Genomic DNA, 24,605 nt, shown 5'->3' with positions numbered 1-24,605 from the left:
TATGTAGCGCCTTTCACGACCAACGGACATCTCTAAGTGCTTTGCAGCCAATGAACTACTTTTGGAGTGTAGTCACTGTTGTAATCTATTTAAAGTGCCCTTGAAGGCATAATTATGAAGACCAATACTTCTTTCATCTCCACTTCTAAAAATACAGATGACTGGGTGAGCTGACGCCTGCAGATGTCAAACTGATCATCTGGGCTGAATTCCTAAATCTGACCCTGGTTCAAGTCATGTCCAGCATTCACTACTCTTCAGTAATTGATACTTGAAGGAGGGGAATACACAGCATGGAAAGGTGTTGGAGGTATGCGTCCGACATGAACATCTTGGGGCACGTGGGCTGGAATCAACCCAGGTCCCAACCTTTTTGGTAACATCTTTCTGAAAATTAACCTGGCCACTCTGGGAGTGAGCCACCTTCTATTGTTTTAAATTTTAAAAAAAAAAGATATTGCAAAAACTTCACGGCAGCAGATTATGGGACCGATATTTCTGTTCCTGCATCTGGTGCTTTTGGATCATCTGGGCAGTGCGAATACAGGAAACTTGGGCAGTGAGAGCACACACCCCGAATGGAGCCCGCACGATTTTCTGACCATTTAAATTAATGGTTGGGTAGAATTACATAGAATATACAGCACAGAAACAGGCCATTCAGCCCAACTAGTCAGTGCTGGTGTTTAGACTCCACGTGAGTCACCTCCCGTTCCGTCTACATTATCTCAGCCTTTCAGCATATCTTTCTATTCCCTTTTCTCTCTTACTTGTCTAGTTTCCTTTTGATAAGATTAAGAATGGTATTGAACCCATAAATCTGCCATCGTTGCCTGGTCTGGCCTATATGCGACTCCAGACCCACAGCAATGTGGTCGATAACTCCCTAGCAAGCCACTCAGTTGTACCAAACCGCTAAAAAAAAGTTTACGACCTTCACCACACCGATTGCAGCGGTTCAAGAAGGCGGCAAATCATCATCTTCTCAAGGGCAATTGAGGATGGGCAATAAATGCTGGCCTTGTCAGCGATGCCCACAATCCCGCGAACGAATATACTTTTGCAAAAGCTCCACCGGAATCTCTCTTGTGAACTGCACCCAGTCAGGGCTGTGTGATGTTTAAAGGCAAAATACTACGGATGCTGGAAATCTGAAATAAAAACAGAAAATGCTGGAATACTCAGCAGGATAAAAAGGGAAAAAATAGACCGAGCGAATACTAGCAAGAAATATAAAAACAGATGGTAAGAGTAAAAAGTATGTAAAAAGGAAGAGAGTAGCAAAAGTAAACATTGGTCCCTCAGAGGCCACGACAGGAGAAATTATTATGGGGAATAAGGAATTGGCAGAAATGTTAAACAAATATTTTGTATCTGTCTTCACCGTAGAAGACGCAAAAAGCAGACCTAAAATGGTGGGGAACCAAGGGTCTAATGAGAATGAGGAACTTAATGTAATTAATATAAGTAGAGAAAAAGTGCTAGAGAAACAAATGGGACTAAAAGCCGACAAATCCTCAGGACCTGACTGCCTACATCCTAGGATTCTAAAAGAGGTGACTCCAGAGATAGTGGTTACATTGGTTTTGATCTTTCAAAATTCCCTAGATTCTAGAATACTCCCAGTGGATTGGAAGGTAGCAAATGTAACACCGCTATTCAAGAAAGGAGGGAGAGAGGACACCGGGAACTACATGCCACTTAGCCTGACATCAGTCGGGAAAATGCTGGAATCCATTGTTAAGCAAGTGGTATCAGGGCACATAGTTAATCATAACATGATTAGGCAGGGTCAACATGGTTTTATTAAAGGTAAATCGTGTTTGGAAATTTTATTGCCGTTTTTTGAGGATGTAACTAGCAGGGTAAATAAAGGGGAACTAGTGGATAGAAACATAGAAATTTACAGTGCAGAAGGAGGCCATTCCAGCCCATTGTGTCCGCACCGGCCGACAAAGAGCCACACGGCCCTTGGTCAGCAGCCCTAAAGGTTACATATAAACCAATGAACAATGACGGAAAGGCAAAGAGCACACAGCCCAACCAATCTGCCTCACCACAACAGCGACGCTCCTTATACTAAAACATACTACACTCCACCCCAACCGGAGCCATGTGATCTCCAGCGAGAGGCAAAAAACAGATTAAAAACCCAGGCGAATTTAGGGGGAAAAAAATCTGGGAAAATTCCTCTCCGACCCATGGATGTAGTATATTTGGATTTCCAAAAGACTTTCGATAAGGTGCCATTCATGGATTTATAAAGGGGGAGTCATGTTTGACAAATTTGCTGGAATTCTTTGAGGATGTAACGAACAGGGTGAATAAAGGGGAACCAGTGGATGTGGTGTATTTTGGACTTCCAGAAGGCATTTGACAAGGTGCCACATAAAAGGTTACTGCACAAGATAAAAGTTCATGGGGTTGGGGGTAATATATTATGGATAGAGGATTGGCTAATGAACAGAAAACAGAGAGTCTGGATAAATGGTTCATTCTCGGGTTGGCAATCAGTAACTAGTGGGGTGCCACAGGGATCAGTGCTGGGACCCCAACTATTTACAATCTATATTAACAACTTGGAAGAAGGGACCGAATGTAATGTAGCCAAGTTTGCTGATGATACAAAGATGGGAGGAAAAGCAATGTGTGAGGAGGGCACAAAATCTGCAAAAGGACATAGACAGGCTGAGTGAGCGGGCAAAATTTGTCAGATGGAGTATAATGTTGAAAAGTGTGAGGCCCTGCACTTTGGCAGATAAAATCAAAGAGCAAATTATTATTTAAATGGAGAAAGATTGCAGAGTGCTGCAGTACAGTGGGACTTGGGGGTACTTGTGCATGAAACACAAAAGGTTAGTATGCAGGTACACCCCTGTACAGCAAGTGATCAGGAAGGCCAATGGAATCTTGGCCTCTATTGCAAAGAGGATGGAGTATAAAAGCAGGGATGCTACAGTTATACAGGGTATTGGTAAGGCCACACCTGGAATACTGCGTGCAGTTTTGGTTTCCATATTTACGAAAGAATGTGCTTGCTTTGGAGACAATTCAGAGAAGGTTCACTAGGTTGATTCTGGGGATGAGGGGGTTGACTTATGAGGAAAGGTTGAGTAGGTTGGGCCTCTACTCATTGGAATTCATAAGAATGAGAGGTGATCTTATCGAAACGTATAAGATTATGAGTGGGCTTGACAAGGTGGATGCAGAGAGAATATTTTCACTGATGGAGGAGACTAGAACTAGGGGACATAAAATAAGGGGCCACCCATTTAAAACTGAGATGAGGAGAAATTTCTTCTTTCAGAGGGTTGTAAGTCTGTGGAATTCGCTGCCTCAGAGAGCTGTGGAAGTTGGGACATTGAATAAATTTAAGACAGAGATAGACAGTTTCTTAACTGATAAGGGAATAAGGGGTTATAGGGAGCGGGCAGGAAAGTGGACCTGAGTCCATGATCGGATCAGCCAAGATCGTATTAAATGGCGGAGCAAGCTTGAGGGGCCGTATGGCCTACTCTTGCTCCTATTTCTTATGTTCTTATAAGGGATCATGGGATTGGAGCTAATGTGTTAGCATGGATAGAGGATTGGTTAATGGACATAACGGATCTTTTTCAGGTTGGCAGGCTGTAACTAGTGGGGTGCCGCAAGGATCAGTGTTGGGGCCTCGGCTATTTACAATCTATATTAATGGGACCGCGTGTAATGTATCCATGTTTGCTGATGATACAAAGCTAGGTGGAACAGTAAGCTGTGAGGAGAACACAAAAGCGTCTGCAAAGGAATATAGATAGACTAAGTGAGTGGGCAGTAAGGTGGCAGATGGAGTATAATGCAGGGAAATGTGAGGTTATTCACTTTGGTAGGAGGAATAGAAAACAGAATATTTTTTAAATGTTGAGAAACTTTTGCTTCTGGGTCAGAATGTTTTGGGTTCAAGTCCCAATCCAGAGACTTGAGCACAAAATCTAGGCTGACACTCCAGTGCAGTGCTGAGGGAGTACTGCACGGCCGAAAGTGTCGTCTTTCGGATGAGACATTAAACACCTCTCGCAGGTGGACGTAAAAGATCCTATGGCACTATTTCAAAGAAGAGCAGAGGAGTTATCCCCAGCATCCTTGCCAATATTTATATTTATTTTTATCCCTCGATCAACATCTAATGCAGATTATCTGCTCATTATCACAGTTCTGTTTGTGGGAGCTTGGTTGTAAAGCACTTTGGGACATCTGGTGGTTGTGAAAGGCGCTATATAAATGCAAGTTTTTCTCTTTGGAGATTTGTTTATTTTGCTTTGCGGTGGGGGGAGGTCGTGCTAGGTATGTGCCAGACTCTTGGGCAAATTAGGTTCATTATTAGCGACATTAGTACCAATGTGTAATGAAATGGTAGGACATGGGTTTGTATCTCCAATTCCTTTCCCAATGCGCTCCTGATCTGTGTGTTTCTGTCCGAGGGAGGTGACGAGCAGAGAACAGGTACGTCCTGACATGTACCGAATCAAAGTTGATGGGCCAGTTAATCTGGGCCACCGTGCAGACCTCCAAAAGCTGGCTGTGTAGTGGTATTGGCAGAGGCCTTTGGTTTAGGCCTCGAGGCAGAAGGGACCAACATACTAGCTCCTTGCCACTTCATTCCTCAACCAGCATCACCAAAACAGATGATCTGGTCTTTATTGCTGTTTGTGGGATTTTGCTGTACACAATTTGGCAGTCGCTTTTCCGACCTTACAACAGTGACGACACTTCAAAAAGTACTTCGTTGGTTGTGCAGCGCTTTGGGACATCATAAGGTCTTTACATAAATGCAAGATCTTTTTTTTCCCCTTCATAATAATTGCAGTAAATTACGAGATCAATTCAGTCCCGTCAACCAAAAAAAATTAGTTGAAAATGGGAGTAACTCAAACAAGACACAGCCCAGACATTTCTGTTAATACTTCACATGTCACATTTTGTTCTCATCATGTTGCACTGTTAGAAATTCTCCATTCTTTATTCCGATCATGTCTTGTATGGAGTCTCAACCTCACAGATGTCGGACACTGAAGGCTAACCCATAGCAGAAATGTCGATTTGTAAAAAAAAAAAATTTTAAATACATGTCTGAAGAATTAATTAATTCTGTCATTGCCATTAAGATATTTAGATGTAAACAGCCAGGGATGTGACATCTTATACTCTCACTAAACAAAGTTTCTCAGTCCAGTCAGTGTACAGTAGTGTTAGAGAATAACTAAAGAAAGGGTAGGACCTATTAGAAACCATGAGGGTAGTCTGTGTGTGGAGGCGGAAAATGTGGTATGGTTCTTAATGAATACTTTGCGTCTGTTTTCACAAAGGAAAAGGGCAATGCAGATACTGCTATCGAAGAGGAGTGTGAAATTCTGGATGAAATAAACATAATGAGAGAGGAGGTATTAAGGGGTTTAGCAGCTTTGAAAGTGGATAAGTCCCCAGGCTCAGATGACGTGCATCCCAGGCTGTTGAGCTAAGCAAAAGAGGAAATAGCAGAGGCCTTCACCACCATTGTCCAGTCCTCTTTGGATTTGGGCATGGTGCTGGAGAACTGGTAATGTGGTACCCTTGTTTAAGAAGGGAGAAAGGGATAGACTGAATAATTACAGGTCTGTCAGCCTAACCTCTGGTGGGAAAATTATTGGGAAAAATCCTGAAGAACAGGATAAAGCTACATTTTAGAACGACGAGGATTAATTAGGGACAGTCGACATGGATTTGTTAAGGGAACATCGTGTCTGACTAACCTGATTGAATTTTTCGAGGAGGTAACCAGGAGGGTTGATGAGAGTAGTGCGTATGATGTAGTGTAAATTGACTTTAACAAAGCTTTTGATAAGATCCCATATGGCAGACTGGTTACGAAGGTAAAAGCCCATGGAATTCAGGACAAAGTGGCAATTTGGATCCAAAATTGGCTTAGAGGTAGGAAGCAAAGGGTCATGGTTGATGGATGTTTCCAGCGGGGTTCCGCAGGGCTCAGTACTGGGGCCCTTGCTTTTTGTGGTTTACATCAAATGATCTCGATTTGAATATAGGGGGTATGATTAAAAAGTTTGCAGATGACACTAAAATTGGCTGTGTGGTTGATAATGAAAAGGAAAATCATGGACTGCAGGAGGATATCAATCCACTAGTCAGATGGGCAGAGCAGTGGCAAATAGAATTCAATTCGGATAAGTGTGAGGTAATGCACTTGGGGAGGGCTAAATGGTAGGCCACTTAGAAGTGTAGATGAACAAAGGGACCTTGGAGTGCTTGTCCATAGATCCCTGAAAGTAGCAGACCAGGTAGATAAGTTGGTTGGTTAAGAAGGCATATGGAATGCTTGCCTTTATTGGCCGAGGCATAGAATACAAGAGCAGGGGGGTTATGTTTAAATTGTATAATACTCTGGTTAGGCCACAGCTGGAGTACTGCTTGCAATTCTGGTCGCCGTATTATAGGAAGGTGTGATTGCACTAGAGAGGATGCAGAGGAGATTTACGAGGATGCTGCCTGGAATGGAGAATCTTAGCTATGAGGACAGATTGGATAGGCTGGGTTTGTTCTCCTTGGAACAGAAAAGGCTGAGGGGAGACCTTATTGAGGTGTATAAAATTTTGAGGGGCCTGGATATCGTGGATAGCAAGGGCCTATTTCCCTTGGTGGAGGGGTCAATTACGAGGGGGCATAGGTTTAAGGTGGTTGGTGAAAGGTTGAGAGGAGATTTGAGGGAAAGCTTTTTCATGCAGAGGGTTGTGGGGGTCTGGAACTCACTGCTGGGAAAGGTGGTAGAGGTAGAAACCCTCACCACATTTGGATGGGCACTTGAAGTGCCGTAAGTGGGATTAGACTGGATCATCATCATCATAGGCAGTCCCTCGGAATCGAGGAAGACTTGCTCCACTCTTAGAAATGAGTCCTTAGGTGGCTGAACAGTCCAATACAAGAACCACAGTCGGTCACAGGTGGGACAGATAGTCATTGAGGGAAAGGGTGGGTGGGACAGGTTTTGCTGCACGCTCTTTCCGCTGCCTGCACTTGGTTTCTGCATGCTCTCGGCGATGAGACTCGAGGTGCTCAGCGCCCTCCCGGATGCACTTCCTCCACTTAGGGCGTTTTTTGGCCAGCGACTCCCAGGTGTCAGTGGGGATGTTGCACTTTTTCAGGGAGGCTTTGAGGATGTCCCTCTAACGTTTCCTCTGCCCACCTTTGGCTCGTTTGCCGTGAAGGAGTTCCGAGTAGAGCACTTGCTTTGGGAGTCTCGTGTCTGGCATGCGAACGATGTGGCCTGCTCAGCAGAGCTGATCAAGTGTGGTCCATGCTTCAATGCTGGGGATGTTAGCCTAGTCGTGGACGCTAATGTTGGTGCGTCTGTCCTCCCAGGGGATTTGTAGGATCTTGCGGAGGTATCATTGGTTGTATTTCTCCAGCGACTTGAGGTGTCTACCGTACATGGTCCATGTCTCTGAGCCAAACAGGAGGGCGGGTATTACTACAGCCCTGTAGACCATGAGCTTGGTGGCAGATTTGATGGCCTGGTCTTCAAACATTCTTTTCCTCAGGCGGCCAAAGGCTGCACTGGCGCACTGGAGGCGGTGTTGAAGCTCGTCGTCAATGTCTACTCTTGTTGATAAGAGGCTCCCGAGGTATGGTAAATGGTCCACGTTGTCCAGGGCCACGCCGTGGATCTTGATGACTGGGCGCCAGTGCTGTGCGGCAAGGACAGGCTGGTGGAGGACCTTTGTCTTACGGATGTTTAACATAATGCCCATGCTTTTATACGCCTCAGTAAATACGTCGACTATGTCCTGGAGCTCGGCCTCTGTGCGCAGACTCGGGCGGCGTCCACGTACTGTAGCTCGACGACAGAGGTTGGGGTGGTCTTGGACCTGGCCTGGAGACGGCGAAGGTTCAGCAGGTTCCCACTGGTTCTGTAGTTTAGTTTCACTCCAGCGGGGAGCTTGTTGACTGTGAGGTGGAACATGGCAGCGAGGAAGATTGAGAAGAGGGTTGGGGCGATGACGCAGCCCTTTTTGACCCCGGTCCGGACGTGGATTGGGTCTGTAATGGATCCATTGGTAAGGATCATGGCCTGCATGTCGTCGTGGAGCAGGCGGAGGATGGTGCCGAACTTTTGGGTGCATCCGAAATGGAGGAGGACGCTCCATAGACCCTCGCGGTTGACAGTGTCAAAGGCCTTTGTTAGGTCGAAGAAGACCATGTATAACCTGGATAACCTCTTGTTGGCTGGCGCAGATATGATCGTAAGTACTTTAGGGAATCTGATACGGCCAGAGTGGTCACCTCGTTCCGATCGCCTGGATGAGTTGGAGAGGAATTTTCTCAGATTATCTGGTTTTTTGCGCCTCCTCGGAGATCGCATGGCTCCGGGTGGGGTGGAGTGTAAAATGTTGCGATACATGGGGTCTCGCAGTTGTGTGGGGCGGACTGGTTGGGCAGGATGCTCTTTATCTTTCCTTGGTTTATATGTAACCTTCAGGGCTGCTGACCAAGGGCCGTGCGGCTCTTTGTCGGCCGGCTCAGACACGATGGGCCGAAATGGCGTCCTTCTGCGCTGTAAATTTCTATGTTTCTATGTCATTCATAAACTGATGCATACTTGGGAGGGGGAGAGAGTAATTATTTGTCTGAAATGTTCTTTTCAAATTGGGAGGCTTCCTTAAATTCCCATTCTATGCTTAGTCAATTAGGGATGCACTATACGAGCGCAGTAAGAGAAAGAACTTGCATTTCACACGTCCCAAAGTGCTTTACAGCCAATAAAGTACTTTTTGAAGTGTAGTCACTGTTGTAATGTGGGAAATGCAGCAGACAATTTGCGCACAGCAAGCTCCACCAAACAGCAATGTGATAATGACCAAATAATCTGTTTTAGTGATGTTGGTTGAGGGATAAATATTGGTCAGGACACCAGGGAGCACTCCCTGCTATTATTTCAATAGTGTCATTGGATCTTTTACATCTACCTGGGAGGGCAGACAGGATCCTGGTTTAATGTGTCATTCGAAAGATGACACCTCCGACAATGCAGCACACTCTCAGCACTGCACTGGAGTGTCAGCCTAGATTATGTTCTCGTGTCTCTGGAATGGGACTTGAACCCACAACCTTCTGACTCGGGAGAGAGTGCTACCCACCGAGCCACAGCTGACACCTGTTGGGGTATACATAGACAGGACAGGACAGGACGGGAAGAAAAACTATTGCAGTCTATCTGGGTGGTCCATTGAAGGTGTAAAGCCAGCTTGGGTTGAATGTTTGAAATTCCTCAGACTTTAATTATGAGTAGTTGCCAACCTAAACTTGAGGACATAGCACCAGACTACCAAAGGCATTAATACACGCACATCCTCATCCCTTGACTGTCAGCAGGGAGGAGTACTTCACTCCCAGTACTACCAGAGATAAGTTGCATAACCCCCATCACTCATGCTCTCCATCTCCAGGGATTGAGATTTTTGGTACATACAAAATTTAATTGAACCAAGACATTTTTCTGCTGCTTCCCCAAGATCCTAGAAACCTATTCATTATAAGACCAGGACAGTCAGCAGAGTTCTCGTGTGGAATGACATCAAGCTCCATTTTACATTTTATGTTGACTCTAATAGAGACTAAAATCGGGCAGGGTGTCAAATGGGTATCTTGCTCGACACTGCCCCGTTCTTGCTAGGCGTGTTAGGTTAAAATCGGGGCATTAACCTTCCAACTTTCAGCTTTTTAAAGATTTGTTCTGGGATGTGGGGGTTGCTGGCAAGGCCAGCATTTATTGCCCATCCCTAATCGCTCTTGTGAAGGTGCTCCCACAGTGCTGTTGGGGAGGGAGTTCCAGGATTTTGACCCAGTGACGATGAAGGAACGGCCGATATATTTCCAAGTCAGGATGATGTGTGACTTGGAGGGGAACGTGGATGTGATGGTGTTCCTATGCACCTGCTACCCTTGTCCTTCCAGGTGGTAGAGGTCGCGGGTTTGGGAGGTGCTGCCGAAGAAGCCTTGGCGAGTTGCTGCAGTGCATCTTGTAGATGGTACACACTGCAGCCACGGTGCGCCAATGGTGGAGGGAATGAATGTTGAAGGTGGTGGATGGGGTGCCAATCAAGCGGCCTGCTTTGTCCTGGATGGTGTCGAGCTTCTTGAGTGTTGTTGGAGCTGCACTCATCCAGTCTAGTGGAGAGTGTTCCATTACACTCCTAATTTGTCCTTGTAGATGGTGGCATACTCCTCCTCTGCTTTTGAAGACCAGCCATGATCTTATTAAATGGCGGAACAGGCTCAAGGGGCCAGGTGGCATACTCCTCCTATTTCTTATGTTCCTATGCTTCAAAAGCTCTTTGCAACTTCCTTTTAATCTTTTACCCCTTCTGAAAACTGTCTCAAAACCTTAAAGAAAACCTGAGCTAATATACCATTATTTTTACAAAGTGAATCCCATTGAAGGGACATAACCATTAATGACTGAACAATTCTACCACATGGCTCCTTTCCAAGGACAGGCACATGTCATTGGCTGTAAATGCTCGATTTGAATTAGCTTGACAAGGAGTAAGATTCCAGTTAAGTGTTGCATTTCTTTCTGCTGTTCTCTACTTAAATCATGATCAGAACAACACCTCTCATCATCAGGGCTTCTCGAGGTTCTTCCTCGCTTGTTAGTCTTATCTGTTTGAAGACTATGACACATTAATCAGTCCATTGCTCGACAGTTTTGCTTGGGGCCCTAGCTGAAGCTGGCATTAGCCTTAATTGGGAACACTTGATAATGCTTAGATGTGTGAGGCCTTTACCCGAGGCTTAGCTTTCTCCAAATGCAAGAGTAACCCATTTAGTTTCCCAGAATGCCTCGTGTGTCCAAAATCCCTTGTTTTCTGATGGCTTCTATAACATTTTCAATGCCTGTTCATAGGGCAAAATGTGTTTATATAAATGGCATTGTCTACAGTGGCACTGTATCCAACATCTTGCAGTGTATAGCTTCTTTTGCAACGCTGTCATAATGTACCAAGGATCTTGGTCTGGGCAGGAGAATGCTGCCAAGCAAGTGGATTAGCCTGAATGAGTTCATTATATTTGCTGCAATCTATTTTCACCAAGAAATAGCGATTGGTCTCAAAGTTGAAGACTTAATACATTGTAGTATTAATGGAAAGCAGATTGATTAATGCTTCCTAATTATGCACAGTCAGCCAGGAAGTTAATGAACACTCCAATTGCTCCCCATTCATTAATACTAATCTGCTCGTGTAACGGGAAGTCCAACTGAGTTCAGACATGAGGAAAGTCAGGGATGGGAAATGGCTATTCTACCCATCGAAGCCAAGCCTTCTCGAAGCCGAGCAAGAGGCCAGGTGACCAAAATCTTGGTTAAAGTGGTTTTAAGGAGGATTGGAGCGAGGGTGGGGGGACTGGGGAAGCTTGGAGCGAGAGAGCAGGGGGGAATTTGGGAGATTGGCGAGAGAGGGGGGTGGGACGGGGGAAGATTGGAGAGAGGGGGGGTACTGGGCGAGATTGGAGAGAGAGAGGGAGGGAGAAATGGGGGGACTGGGGGAGATTGGAGAGAGAGGGGGGGATTGGAGAGAGTGGGGGGGGACTGGGGGGTCAGGGGGAGATTGGAGAGAGAGTTGGGGGGGGGACTGGGGGGTCAGGGGGAGATTTGGAGAGAGGGGGGGGTGCTCTGGGGGAGATTGGAGAGAGGGGGAGCTCGGAGATTGGAGGGGGGGGGACTGGGGGAGATTGGAGAGGGGGGGGACTGGGGGAGATTGGAGAGAGGGAGGGAGAAATGGGGGGACTGGGGGAGATTGGAGAGAGAGGGGGGATTGGAGAGAGTGTGGGGGGTCAGGGGGAGATTGGAGAGAGAGTTGGGGGGGGGACTGGGGGGTCAGGGGGAGATTTGGAGAGAGGGGGGGGTGCTCTGGGGGAGATTGGAGAGAGGGGGAGCTCGGAGATTGGAGGGGGGGGGACTGGGGGAGATTGGAGAGGGGGGGGACTGGGGGAGATTGGAGAGAGGGAGGGAGAAATGGGGGGACTGGGGGAGATTGGAGAGAGAGGGGGGATTGGAGAGAGTGTGGGGGGTCAGGGGGAGATTGGAGAGAGAGTTGGGGGGGGACTGGGGGGTCAGGGGGAGATTGAAGAGAGGGGGGGGTGCTCTGGGGGAGATTGGAGAGAGGGGGAGCTCGGAGATTGGAGGGGGGGGGGACTGGGGGAGATTGGAGAGGGGGGGGGACTGGGGGAGATTGGAGAGGGAGGGGTCTGGGGAAGATTGGAGAGAGAGGGGGGGGTCTGGGGAAGATTGGAGAGAGAGGGGGGGGTCTGGGGAAGATTGGAGAGAGAGGGGGGGTTCTGGGGAAGATTGGAGAGAGAGAAGGGGCGGTCTGGGGGAGATTGGAGAGGGGGGGTCTGGGGGAGATTGGAGAGGGGGGGTGGTTTGGGGGAGATTGGAGTAGGGGGGCTCTGGGGGAGATTGGAGAGGGGGGGGACTGGGGGAGATTGGAGAGAGAGGGGGGTTCTGGGGGAGATTTGAGAGGTGGGGGAGATTGGAGAGAGGGAGGGGGGTCTGGGGGAGATTGGAGGGGGGGGACTGGGGGAGATTTGAGAGGTGGGGGGATTGGGGGAGATTTGAGGTGGGGAGATTGGAGAGAGGGAGGGGGACTAGGGTCTGGGGGAGATTGGAGAGAGGGGGGGGGGGTGAGACTGGGGGAGATTGGAGAGAGGATTAGACGGCTGCGATCATGGCCATCTGAGATTAATTTTGAAGTGAAAGCAACAAATCTGAGAGTTTGCTTTCAAAGAGGAAAGAAGCCAGGCAGATTAATCGAGAAGGCAACGTTACTTATTGGATGCCGAGGGGGAGATGAAAAGCAGACGTTTTTTGATCAAACAAATATTTGCGTGAAACTGTTCACTTCTGGAGCTGCTTCAGGGTGCGAGCGTTCAGCATTCCTTCAGTTGTCAGAGTTGTGGAAGCTTAGGGATGGGTCTTATCTGGAACAGTGAGAAACCGTACGCACTGCTCCAGTTCCTTTGCTTCGGGGAAAGTCGTTGAGGCTTCGGCTCACATTTTATCACACAGCACAGGCCACATTTCAGAAAATTTTCAAGTCAGCTACTGTAAATGAGGAAAAATGGCCATCTTCTCAAGTGATCAGCAACAGCGGTTTTGATGTCCTCCCTGCTTGCCTCTATTTTGATTCCTGTTTAGTTCATGAAATAATTTCCTCTGGAGCCCACTTTTTGTAGTAATTGAAGACATCCTTTATTTGCACAGAATGCAGTTAAGTGGCTCGAATTGATTTGATAAGATGACAACATATATCAAAATAAACTGCATAAGAACATAAATAGGAGCAGGATTAGGCCATTCGGCCCCTCGAGCCTGCTCCACCATTCAGTAAGATCATGCCTAATCATCTACCTCAACACCACTTTCCTGCACTATCCCCATATCCTTTGAGTCTGAAAATCTATTGATCGCTGTCTTGAATATACTCCATACCCTTTGGGGTAGAGAATTCCAAAGATTCACCACCTTCTGAGTGAAGAAATTTCTCCTCATCTCAGTCCTAAATGGCTAACCGCTTATTCTGAGACTGTGACACCTGGTTCTAGACTCTCCAACCAGGGGAAACATCCTCCCTGCATCTACCTCATGAAGCCCCTAAAGTATTTCATGAAGCAAAGAGGTGTCCATGAAATGAAGAGTGTAAAGCTGTTGATTGAAGACTTTCCGGCATGGTTGATGGTGCCCCGGTGGCTCAGTTGGTGAAGGCCCTCCCCATATGGTACTGAATCATATGGACCAGGGCGAATCCCAGGTTTAATCTGTCGCTCTGTGCAAAGTCATCAGGGCAGTAAATAGGCTCCGGCAATTTAGCTCAGTTCCTCAGGGTGTGGGAGGATGTAGCTGGGGGTAGGGGTGTGGGGAAGCAAATCAGTCCGGCAACCTGATCACTGTACACTGAGCCCCCGCCACACAGTGCTCATGTGTGAATGTGGAGAGAGGACAGGGTGGGCGAAGGCCTGGATGTGGCGATGCCCAGAGGGGAATTATCTGACAACACTCCCTGTCCGACCTTGCGCATGAAGAATGGACGCGTGCACAAGGTGCCAGAGGGTTGTCCACACACATGGACCCCGTACTCCAACAGGAGTCAGTGCCCTCGGGAGAGGATGGGGCAAACGTTTAGAAAACACAAAGCTAGCATTCTGTTTAACCTGAGTGTCAGTGTAGGTTTAATGACCACGGTCATGTATGTAGACCATGTATATTAACTGTATAGTCACATAAGGTGTGCCACCAGAGGGCACTGCAGTGGGAGACCTGAGGATCCCCTGCATAGATGTGCAGGGCCCAGTATAAAAGGCTGCCCACCATGTTTATGCCTCGCTCTGGGGTTACAATAAATGGGACTGAGTTCACAACAGATCAAGTGCAATACGAGACCTCGTGGAATCATTCATAAGAGTATTAAAGACATGACATAACCACCTCGTTTAAATTGATACCACGATGGTTAACACTCCACGGAATCTCCTCTCTCCCTCTCAAATACACCACCCTACGGGATCCTTCTCCTCCCTGGTTTCTCAGCGTATTGAAATCAAGTCACATCGCTCCTTCTCCTCCTCGAACTCACTGGCTTCCCAAGACCTCCCTCAACTGTTCCTCCCGCCTATAACCCACTTTAAAACCCAACCCTGGTGCCCGATTCTGTTCAACCTTCACTGTGTGCCTTGACCCTTATCTAGGCTATATCCAAACCTACGAGATTGACGGGAAGAAAAAGACCAGTTGGTCCATCAAGCCTGCCCCACACCACAATGGCCGGAGCATCAGGACTGGACACTTCCCTCCCCCACCACCATGTAATCTCCTGGGAGAGGCAAAAATCCCAGGGCCAATACGTGGGGAAAAAAATATAAGATTCCTCGGGCGAAAAATTCCTCTCCAACCCCCTCAGGCGATCAAACCCAGTCCAGGAGATCACACTGACCGTATGTTATCTATAAAGACACGAATCATTAATGCGGTCTCTGCCTGAGTCTTGATTTCAAAATTCTCATCCTTATTTTCAAATCCCTCCATGGCCTCGCCCCTCCCTATCTCTGTAATCTCCTCCAGCCCCACAACCCCCCTGAGGATATCTGCACTCCTCTAATTCTGCCCTTTTGAGCATCCCTGATTATAATCGCTCCACCATTGGTGGCCGTGCCTTCTGTTGCCTAGGCCCCAAGCTCTGGAACTCCCTGCCAGACCTCTCCACCCCTCTACCTCTCTTTCCTCCTTCAAGACGCTCCTTAAAACCTACCTCTTTGATCATCTGCACTAATTTCTACTTATGCAGCTCAGTATCAAATTTTGTCTGATAGCGTTCCCGTGAGTCGCCGTGGGACGTTTTACTACGTTAAAGGTGCTATATAAATACAAGTTGTTGTTGTTGTTTAGCTTACTCCTGCAATCTCCTGTTTGGGATACTGATGGCCCATTGCTACCTAACAGGTGTTAAGTCCTATTGTAAGCCCATTTTTTCGTAACGTACCAGAAATTTGTTCCAGTTTAGAGATTTTTTTTTAAAACCTTGCAACTTTGCACTCTCTTTTAGCATTGTTTCTGGTGTTGAAATCCTTGGTCAGTCAATTGTTGTCAATTAAGGTTGTAACTGCCCAACCCTACCAGCAGGTAACACTGTTGTCAAACATTCCTGCTTCCAGAGGACTGAGGAAGAACAGTTCCTGCCACCTAGTGGGTTGTGTTGTGTATTGCAACCCCAGCGACTGGTTTGTGAGTGGTACCTTTTTTTAAATTTTAAATTGGTACTGTATTGACAAATTTTTGAAACGTTTGCTGATGTATCATGTATCAGTCTTGAGCTGCAGTTATATTGCTTCATTCTCATCGATGTGAAGCATTTTTAGGGGGGCAGGGGGCATCCACTAAAGTGTGGAGCAGAACAAGTCAAGTCTCAATGGGACTGGAATGAGCTCGAGCCATCATTGACCACTTGACCTTGGTGCTCCTGTGGAGTATAACTCCAGTCCGATGCAAAACTGGTGTCAGCTGTGGCTCAGTGGGTAGCGCACTCACCTCTGAGTTCAAGTCCCACTCCAGAGATTTGAGCACATAAATCTAGGCTGACACTCCAATGCAGTGCTGAGGGAGCGCTGCACTGTCGGAGGTGCTGTCTTTCAGATGAGACGTTAAACCGAGGCCACATTTGCTCTCTCGGGTAGATGTAAAAGATCCCATAGTACTATTCGAGGTGAACATTATATGAACATTATCTAAGACAAGCAAGGGAGTTATCCCTGGTGTCCTGGCCAATATTTATCCCTCAATCAACATAACTAAAAACCGATTATCTGGTCATTATCACATTGCTGTTTGTGGGAGCTTGCTGTGCACAAAATGGGTGCTGCGTTTCCTACATTACAACAGTGACTGCACTTTTTTTTAAAAAGTACTTCATTGGCTGTAAAGTGCTTTGGGATGTTCTGAGGTTGTGAAAGGCGCAATATAAATGCAAGTATTTATTTTCAATCCACTGCAATTCCCTGACCAATGTCGAGCTGATGAAAATGTGGCTCTATGAATCTACCGCTGGGTTAAAGCTGCCTGTTCCTGCAAGGCGTTGCGTGTGCTCGAAAATTGGCACTGGCACTCCTAAAATAAGCTTTTCAATCTCCTGTCAGAGAAACCTTCTCCTGGCTCCACTCAGGGCTGTTCTGTCTTTTTTTTAAAATCTACATCCGCACATTTTTCAGTGAAAAATAATCCTCATTTATACAGTTTGTCCTGGATTTCAAATCGAGCCAGAAATGCCGAGTGGATTAGAAACATAGAAACATAGAAAATAGGTGCAGGAGCAGGCCATTCAGCACTTCTAGCCTGCACCGCCATTCAATGAGTTCATGGCTGAACATGAAACTTCAGTACCCCCTTCCTGCTTTCTCGCCATACCCCTTGATCCCCCCCGAGTAGTAAGGACTTCATCTAACTCCCTTTTGAATGTATTTAGTGAATTGGCCCCAACCACTTTCTGTGGCAGAGAATTCCACAGGTTCACCACTCTCTGGGTGAAGAAGTCTCTCCTCATCTCGGTCCTAAATGGCTTACCCCTTATCCTTAGACTGTGACCCCTGGTTCTGGACTTCCCCAACATTGGGAACATTCTTCCTGCATCTAACCTGTCTAAACCCGTCAGAATTTTAAATGTTTCTATGAGGTCCCCTCTCATTCTTCTGAACTCCAGTGAATACAAGCCCAGTTGATCCAGTCTTTCTTAATAGGTCAGTCCCACCATCCCGGGAATCAGTCTGGTGAATCTTCGCTGCACTCCCTCAATAGCAAGAATGTCCTTCCTCAAGTTAGGAGACCAAAATTGTACACAATACTCCAGGTGTGGCCTCACCAAGGCCCTGTACAACTGTAGCAACACCTCCCTGCCCCTGTACTCAAATCCCCTCGCTATGAAGGCGAACATGCCATTTGCTTTCTTAACCGCTTGCTGTACCTGCATGCCAACCTTCAATGACTGATGTACCATGACACCCAGGTCTCGTTGCACCTTCCCCTTTCCTAATCTGTCACCATTCAGATAATAGTCTGTCTCTCTGTTTTTACCACCAAAGTGGATAACCTCACATTTATCCACATTATACTTCATCTGCCATGCATTTGCCCACTCACCTAACCTATCCAAGTCACTCTGCAGCCTCATAGCATCCTCCTCGCAGCTCACACTGCCACCGAACTTAGTGTCATCCGCAAATTTGGAGATACTACATTTAATCCCCTCGTCTAAATCATTAATGTACAATGTAAACAGCTGGGGCCCCAGCACAGAACCTTGCGGTACCCCACTAGTCACTGCCTGCCATTCTGAAAAGTACCCATTTACTCCTACTCTTTGCTTCCTGTCTGACAACCAGTTCTCAATCCACGTCAGCACACTACCCCCAATCCCATGTGCTTTAACTTTGCACATTAATCTCTTGTGTGGGACCTTGTTGAAAGCCTTCTGAAAGTCCAAATATACCACATCAACTGGTTCTCCTTTGTCCACTTTACTGGAAACTTCCTCAAAAAATTCCAGAAGATTTGTCAAGCATGATTTCCCCTTCACAAATCCATGCTGACTTGGACCTATCATGTCACCATTTTCCAAATGCGCTGCTATGACATCCTTAATAATTGATTCCATCATTTTACCCACTACTGAGGTCAGGCTGATCGGTCTATAATTCTCTGTTTTCTCTCTCCCTCCTTTTTTAAAAAGTGGGGTTACATTGGCTACCCTCCACTCGATAGGAACTGATCCAGGGTCAATGGAATGTTGGAAAATGACTGTCAATGCATCCGCTATTTCCAAGGCCACCTCCTTAAGTACTCTGGGATGCAGTCCATCAGGCCCTGGGGATTTATCGGCCTTCAATCCCATCAATTTCCCCAACATAATTTCCCGACTAATAAAGATTTCCCTCAGTTCCTCCTCCCTACTAGACCCTCTGACCCCTTTTATATCCGGAAGGTTGTTTGTGTCCTCCTTAGTGAATACTGAACCAAAGTACTTGTTCAATTGGTCTGCCATTTCTTTGTTCCCCGTTATGACTTCCCCTGATTCTGACTGCAGGGGACCTACGTTTGTCTTTACTAACCTTTTTCTCTTTACATACCTATAGAAACTTTTGCAATCCGCCTTAATGTTCCCTGCAAGCTTCTTCTCGTACTCCATTTTCCCTGTCCTAATCAAACCCTTTGTCCTCCTCTGCTGAGTTCTAAATTTCTCCCAGTCCCCAGGTTTGCTGCTATTTCTGGCCAATTTGTATGCCACTTCCTTGGCTTTAATACTATCCCTGATTTCCCTAGATAGCCACGGTTGAGCCACCTTCCCTTTTTTATTTTTACGCCAGACAGGAATGTACAATTGTTGTAATTCATCCATGCAGTCTCTAAATGTCTGCTATTGCCCATCCACAGTCAACCCCTTAAGTATCATTCGGTATTGAGTAGTCGTCATCGACATCGGAAGTGTCCCTGAGTTCCCACATGGTACAGGAGGAGCATATCACGTGACCGAGCTCTCCTGCCATGCCTTAACCCTTAGATACCCTTAAATTGGTAATAACAATGTTACAGTTCACTTACTGATATAAAAAAGAAAAAGAAAAGCTGCTCACCAATCACTTACCCCATTGGCTGTGACGTCACCTTTTGATTCCTTTATACTTCTATTTTGCTTTCTCTCCCGCTGTAGCTGCACCGGTCGCCTTTTATAGGCCGCTCCGATGCTGCTCCCACCTCTCGCCAACTGCTGCTGACTCTCGAGCTCCCGCTGGGCCTTTTATAGGCCGCTCCGACGCTGCTCCCACCTCTCGCCAACTGCCGATTATCCATATTGGCCTCCTCCTGAGGTCCCCACCATTTCAGAAACCAGTCTTCAGCCAATTCGATTCACTCCACGTGATATCAAGAAATGGCTAAGTGCATTGGATACAGCAAAGGCTATGGGCCCCGACAACATCCCAGCTGTCGTGCTGAGGACTTGTGCTCCAGAACTAGCCGTATCTCTAGCCAAGCTGTTCCAGTACAGCTACAACACTGGCATCTACCCGACAATGTTGAAAAGTGCCCAGGTATGTCCTGTCCACAAAAAGCAGGACAAATCCAATCTGGCCAATTACCGCCCCATCAGCAAAGTGATGGAAGGGGTCGTCGACAGTGCTATCAAACAGCACATACTCAATACCGATGCTCACTTTGGGTTCCGCTCGGCTCCAGCTTCATAACAGCCTTGGTCCAAACATGGACAAAAGAGCTAAATTCCAGAGGTGAGGTGAGAGTGACTGCCCTTGACATCAAGTCAACATTTGACCGAGTGTGACATCAAGGGGCCCTAGTAAAAATGAAGTCAATGGGAATCAGGGTGAAAACTCTCCACTGGCTGGAGTCATACCTAGTACAAAGGAGATGGTTGTGGTTGTTGGAGGTCAATCATCCCAGCCCCAGGACATCACCACTACGGGAGTTCCTCAGGGCAGTGTCCTAAGCCCAACCATCTTCAGCTGCTTCATCAATGACCTTCCCTCCATCATAAGGTCAGAAGTGGGGATGTCCGCTGATGACTGCACAGTGTTCAGTTCCATTTGCAACTCCTCAGAAAATTAAGCAGTCCATGCCCGCATGCAGCAAGACCTGGACGACATTCAGGCCTGTGCTGATAAGTGGCAAGTAATATTCGTGCCACACATGTGCCAGGCAATGACTATCTCCAACAAGCGAGAGTCTAACCACCGCCCCTTGACATTCAGCAGCATTACCATTGCCGAATCCCCCACCATCAACATCCTGGAGGTCACCATTGACCAGAAACTTAACTGGACCAGCCACATAAATACTGGCAACAAGAGCAGGTCAGAGGCTGGGTATTCTGCAGCGAGTGTCTCACCTCCTGATTCCCCAAAGCCTTTCCACCATCTACAAGGCACTAGTCAGGAGTGTGATGGAATACTCTCCACATGCCTGGATGAGTGCAGCTCTAACAACACTCGAAGCTCGGACACTCAAGGACAAAGCAACCCGCTTGATCGGCACCCCATCCACCACCTTCAATATTCCCTCCCTCTACCACTGGCGCACCGTGGCTGCAGTGTGTACCATCTACAAGATGCACTGCAGCAACTCGCCAAGGCTTCTTCGGCAGCACCTCCCAAACCCGTGAGTTCTATCGCCTAGAAGGACAAGGGCAGCAGGTGCATGGGAACATCACCTCCACGTTCCCCTCCAAGTCACACACCATCCTGACTTGGAAATACATCGCCGTTCCTTCATCGTTGCTGGGTCAAAATCCTGGAACTCCCTCCCTAACAGCACTGTGGGAGCACCAAGGCGGCTCACCACCACCTTCTCGAGGACTGTTAGGGATGGGCAATAAATGGCAGCGATGCCCACGAATAAAAACAAAAAGATCGATTAGGTCACTGTGACAGCAGCGGGCGCGGTAATAAAGTGGTTATGTTACTGGACTAGTAATCCAGAGACCTGGACAAATGATCTGGGGATGCGAGTTCAAATCCTGCCACCACAGCTGGGGAATTTAAATTCAGTTAATGAAATAAATCTGGAATAAAAAGCTCGTATTAGTAATGTCGTAAAATCCATCTGGTTCACTAATGCCCTTTAGGGAAGGAAATCTGCCATCCTTACCCGGTCTGGCCAATATGTGACTCCAGATGTGGTCGGCTCTTGCCTGCCCTCTGAAATGGCGAAACAAGCCACTCGAGGGCAATTGGGAATGGGCAATAAATGCTGGCCTTGCCAGTGATGCCCACATCCTGTGAATTTTTTTTTTTATAAACTCTGCGCTAAGGACGACAAGGGGAGGTGAATAACTCAGCAGTCAGTTTTAACATCTCCCCCACGGCCTCGCCCCTCCCCATCTCTGTAATCTCCTCCAGCCCCACAACCCCCCTGAGATATCTGCGCTCCTCTAATTCTGCCCTCTTGAGCATCCCTGATTATAATCGCTCAACCATCGGTGGCCGTGCCTTCTGTTACTTGGACCCTAAGCTCTGGAACTCCCTCCCTAAACCTCTCCACCTCTTTCCTCCTTCAAGACACTCCTTTAAAACCTACCTCTTTGACCAAGCTTTTCCTGTGCTAATTTCTACTTATGTGGCTCGGTGTCAGATTTCTATCACATAATACTCCTGTCATGTGCCTTGGGACGTTTCACTATGTTAAAGGCGCTATATAAATACAAGTTATTGTTAACGGGTAGTTTTGAAAATTGTCTTGTGCTTCTTTAAAATGCAGGGTAGAGTTTCTGCTTTGGATTCCGATTCAGACACAAATTTGAGAGTGTTTTGTTCTCTCTCTTGAGTTTCCACTCACATTCATTCCACCGATCTCAATCGGGCAGCTTTTTAAAACGTTTTTTATGTTTAAAAATTCTTGCTTCAAGAAATATTCCATGATATATTTAAGCAGTAACGTTTGATTAATACAGCTGAAAGTGGGTTTATCACAAAAAATAAGCATTTTAATTGCAGTGACAATCCGATTTTAAATGACTGAAAGTAGCTTAAAAAAAATATACAGAATCATTTCCTAGTTATATTGGGGTACAGCAGAGAAAGTATTTCCGCTGGTTGGGGATTCTAGGACTAGGGAGCATAGTCTAAAAATTAGAGCTAGATCTTTCAGGAGTGAAATTAGGAAACATTTCTACACACAAAGGGTGGTAGGAGTTTGGAACTCTCTTCCATAAACGACAATTGATGCCAGGTCAATTGTTAACTTTAAATCTGAGATTCATAGATTTTTGTTAACCAAAGGTATTAAGGGATATGGGCCAAAGGTGGTAGATGGAGTTAGGTCGCAAATTAGCCCTGATCTCACTGAATGACGGAACAGGCTCGAGGGGCTGAATGGCCTCCTCCTGTTCCTATGGTAACAGGCTTGAGGGGCAGAATGGCCTCCTCCTGTTTGTATATTCCTAGTAATTAGTTTCTTAGTAAAATAAAAAAAAATTAAAAAGCTTTTAAATCGTGCCTGTTGGTGTCCTTGCTCCCAAAAGAACCAGCTTAACTTTTAGAGCCTCCTCCAGGGCGCATGAACGAGTGCAGTGAGCAGAAACTCCCAATGGTGATTACTTCATTCTGGGGGGCGTGGGCAATTTTGTGGGCAGGCCAGCTTCTAGCACCATGTTTTTTAAACTCCCACAAAAGATGATGGAAACTCTAGTTGCGCTGAATGTAATTAGCGCTTGGATTTTAATGAGCTATTGCGCTGGAAAAAAAAACCATGCAATTGAGCGGAAACTCCAGGCCTATCTGCTATGAGGGGTTCCGATAGAATAAATAAGGAGAAACTGTTTGTTTCCAGTGGCAGGTGGGTTGGTAACCAGAGGACACAGATTTAAGATAATTGGCAAAAGAACCAGAGGCGTCATGAGGGAAAAAAATGACACAGCGAGTTGTTGTGATTTGGATTCCTGATTCAATAGTAACTGAAGTAGAATCGAAAGTAACTTTCAAAAAGGAACTGCATAAATAATTGATGCGGAAAGATTTGCAGGGCTATGTGGAAAGAGCAGGGGAGTGGGACTAACTGGATAGCTCTTTCAAAGAGCCGGCACAGGCACAATGGGCCAAATGGCGGCCTCCTGTGCTGTATCATTCTCTGATTCCATTTGCCTGAGGGATAATTAAAATACTTCACAGCTACATACCAAAGGGTAAAAGCCCACTGCATCACTTTCTCTTGGAGCATTGCTTGCACTGCTTCAATCAGCCAGGAGATGGCTCTGCAGCTATTCTGCGTGATCGGTTTGGGACCATTGCAGAACAGAAGACTCCCTCTCATTGAGCTAGACTTTCGCCAAAGCCCCTCACCACCCGATTGTCGCCCAGAAACACCACTAAGGTTCTGCAATTAACGTTGATGAAAATTTCCATTAATAAGGTCAGAAATACCGCCCGGCGAGCAAATGGATCTTGTACCAAAATTCTTGACGGTTTCTCGGCGTTTCAAGCTGAAACTAGGGAAAATGGGCGGTTCTTACCGGAATGGACGGTACGTATTTAAAATTTAGTCCGAGGCTGCGGTTGGGCCTAGGGAGGGGGGAAAACTCAAAATCTATTTTTTCACTTTTAGAAAAAAAAGTTAAACATTCTCAAGATAGTTTTAAAGGTAATCACCGATTTAGAATTTTAAAAATAATAATAAAAAACCCTTTAATTTGCCTTTTTTTGCAGGATACTCGCCTACTGCCTTGTTTCAGGCAGTTTCCTCGGCGGCGTGTATGCATCCCCGTTGAGGCCAAACTTCGATCCTGGCGCTTTTCTCGGTGGTGCACGTTGGTTTGCTCCCTGGCGGTCTTTTCGAAATGTGGGCGGTTCGATTTAAAAAGCAAGAGGGAAACTTTCGCCGGGCGGTTTCTCTTCCAAAAATGTTGAGAAAACCGCCGAAAATGAAGGCGAAAGTCTCTCCCCATTGCAACTTAACTCAGTCAAACCGTTATTCGGATGCCTTCCCCCTTCTCTTTCCCCCCCCGCCCCCCCATCTGACTTTGGCCTGCAAGGTCAGATTTTCCAGTAGGTTGTCTAGAATTTTGTAAAATAAATAAACCAAACTTGTAATATTGAAGCCCATTGTTTCTACTTCAGTGTCTTGTGTCTTGACCACGAGACTTGCTCGAGTTTAGAAAAATTGCGACAAGTTCTACTTATTGACAACACCAACTTATATTTATATAGTGCCTTTAACGTAGTGAAGCATCCCAAGCAATGTTCCCTTTAAGCTGGGCGGCCGCAAGCCTGTCTGCACCTCCTGCACAGCTCGGCTCGCTGGCTTTTCAATTCGGAAAAACATCGCATGCGTGGTCATTTGAAGGAGATTACAGAGATAGGGTGGGGTGAGGCCATGGAGGGATTTGAAAACAAGGATGAGAATTTTGAAATCGAGGGGTTGTTTAACCGGGAGCCAATTTAGGTCCGCGAGCACAGGGGTGGTGGGTGAGCGGGACTTGGTGCAAGTTAGGACATGGGCAGCCGAGTTTTGGATCACCTCTCATTGACGTAGGGTA

At 46.6% G+C, this 24,605-nt stretch overlaps 1 protein-coding gene and 1 long non-coding RNA gene across 3 annotated transcripts in view; both read left to right on the top strand.

Annotated features, from left to right (window-relative positions):
- The window catches only part of LOC139240933 (acid-sensing ion channel 1B-like), a 357,576-nt gene that overhangs the window by 52,010 nt on the left and 280,961 nt on the right, over positions 1-24,605 (top strand). The gene's annotated exons all lie outside the window — the stretch shown is intronic.
- LOC139240934 (uncharacterized) lies at positions 23,363-24,166 on the top strand. The gene is made up of 2 exons (XR_011588760.1): positions 23,363-23,593; positions 23,776-24,166. It is a non-coding gene; the product is annotated as an uncharacterized lncRNA (long non-coding RNA).

This window comes from Pristiophorus japonicus, chromosome X, assembly GCF_044704955.1.
Source record: "Pristiophorus japonicus isolate sPriJap1 chromosome X, sPriJap1.hap1, whole genome shotgun sequence".
In the NCBI taxonomy this organism is placed as follows: domain Eukaryota; kingdom Metazoa; phylum Chordata; class Chondrichthyes; family Pristiophoridae; genus Pristiophorus; species Pristiophorus japonicus.
This window is presented reverse-complemented; position numbering and strand designations above follow the sequence as displayed.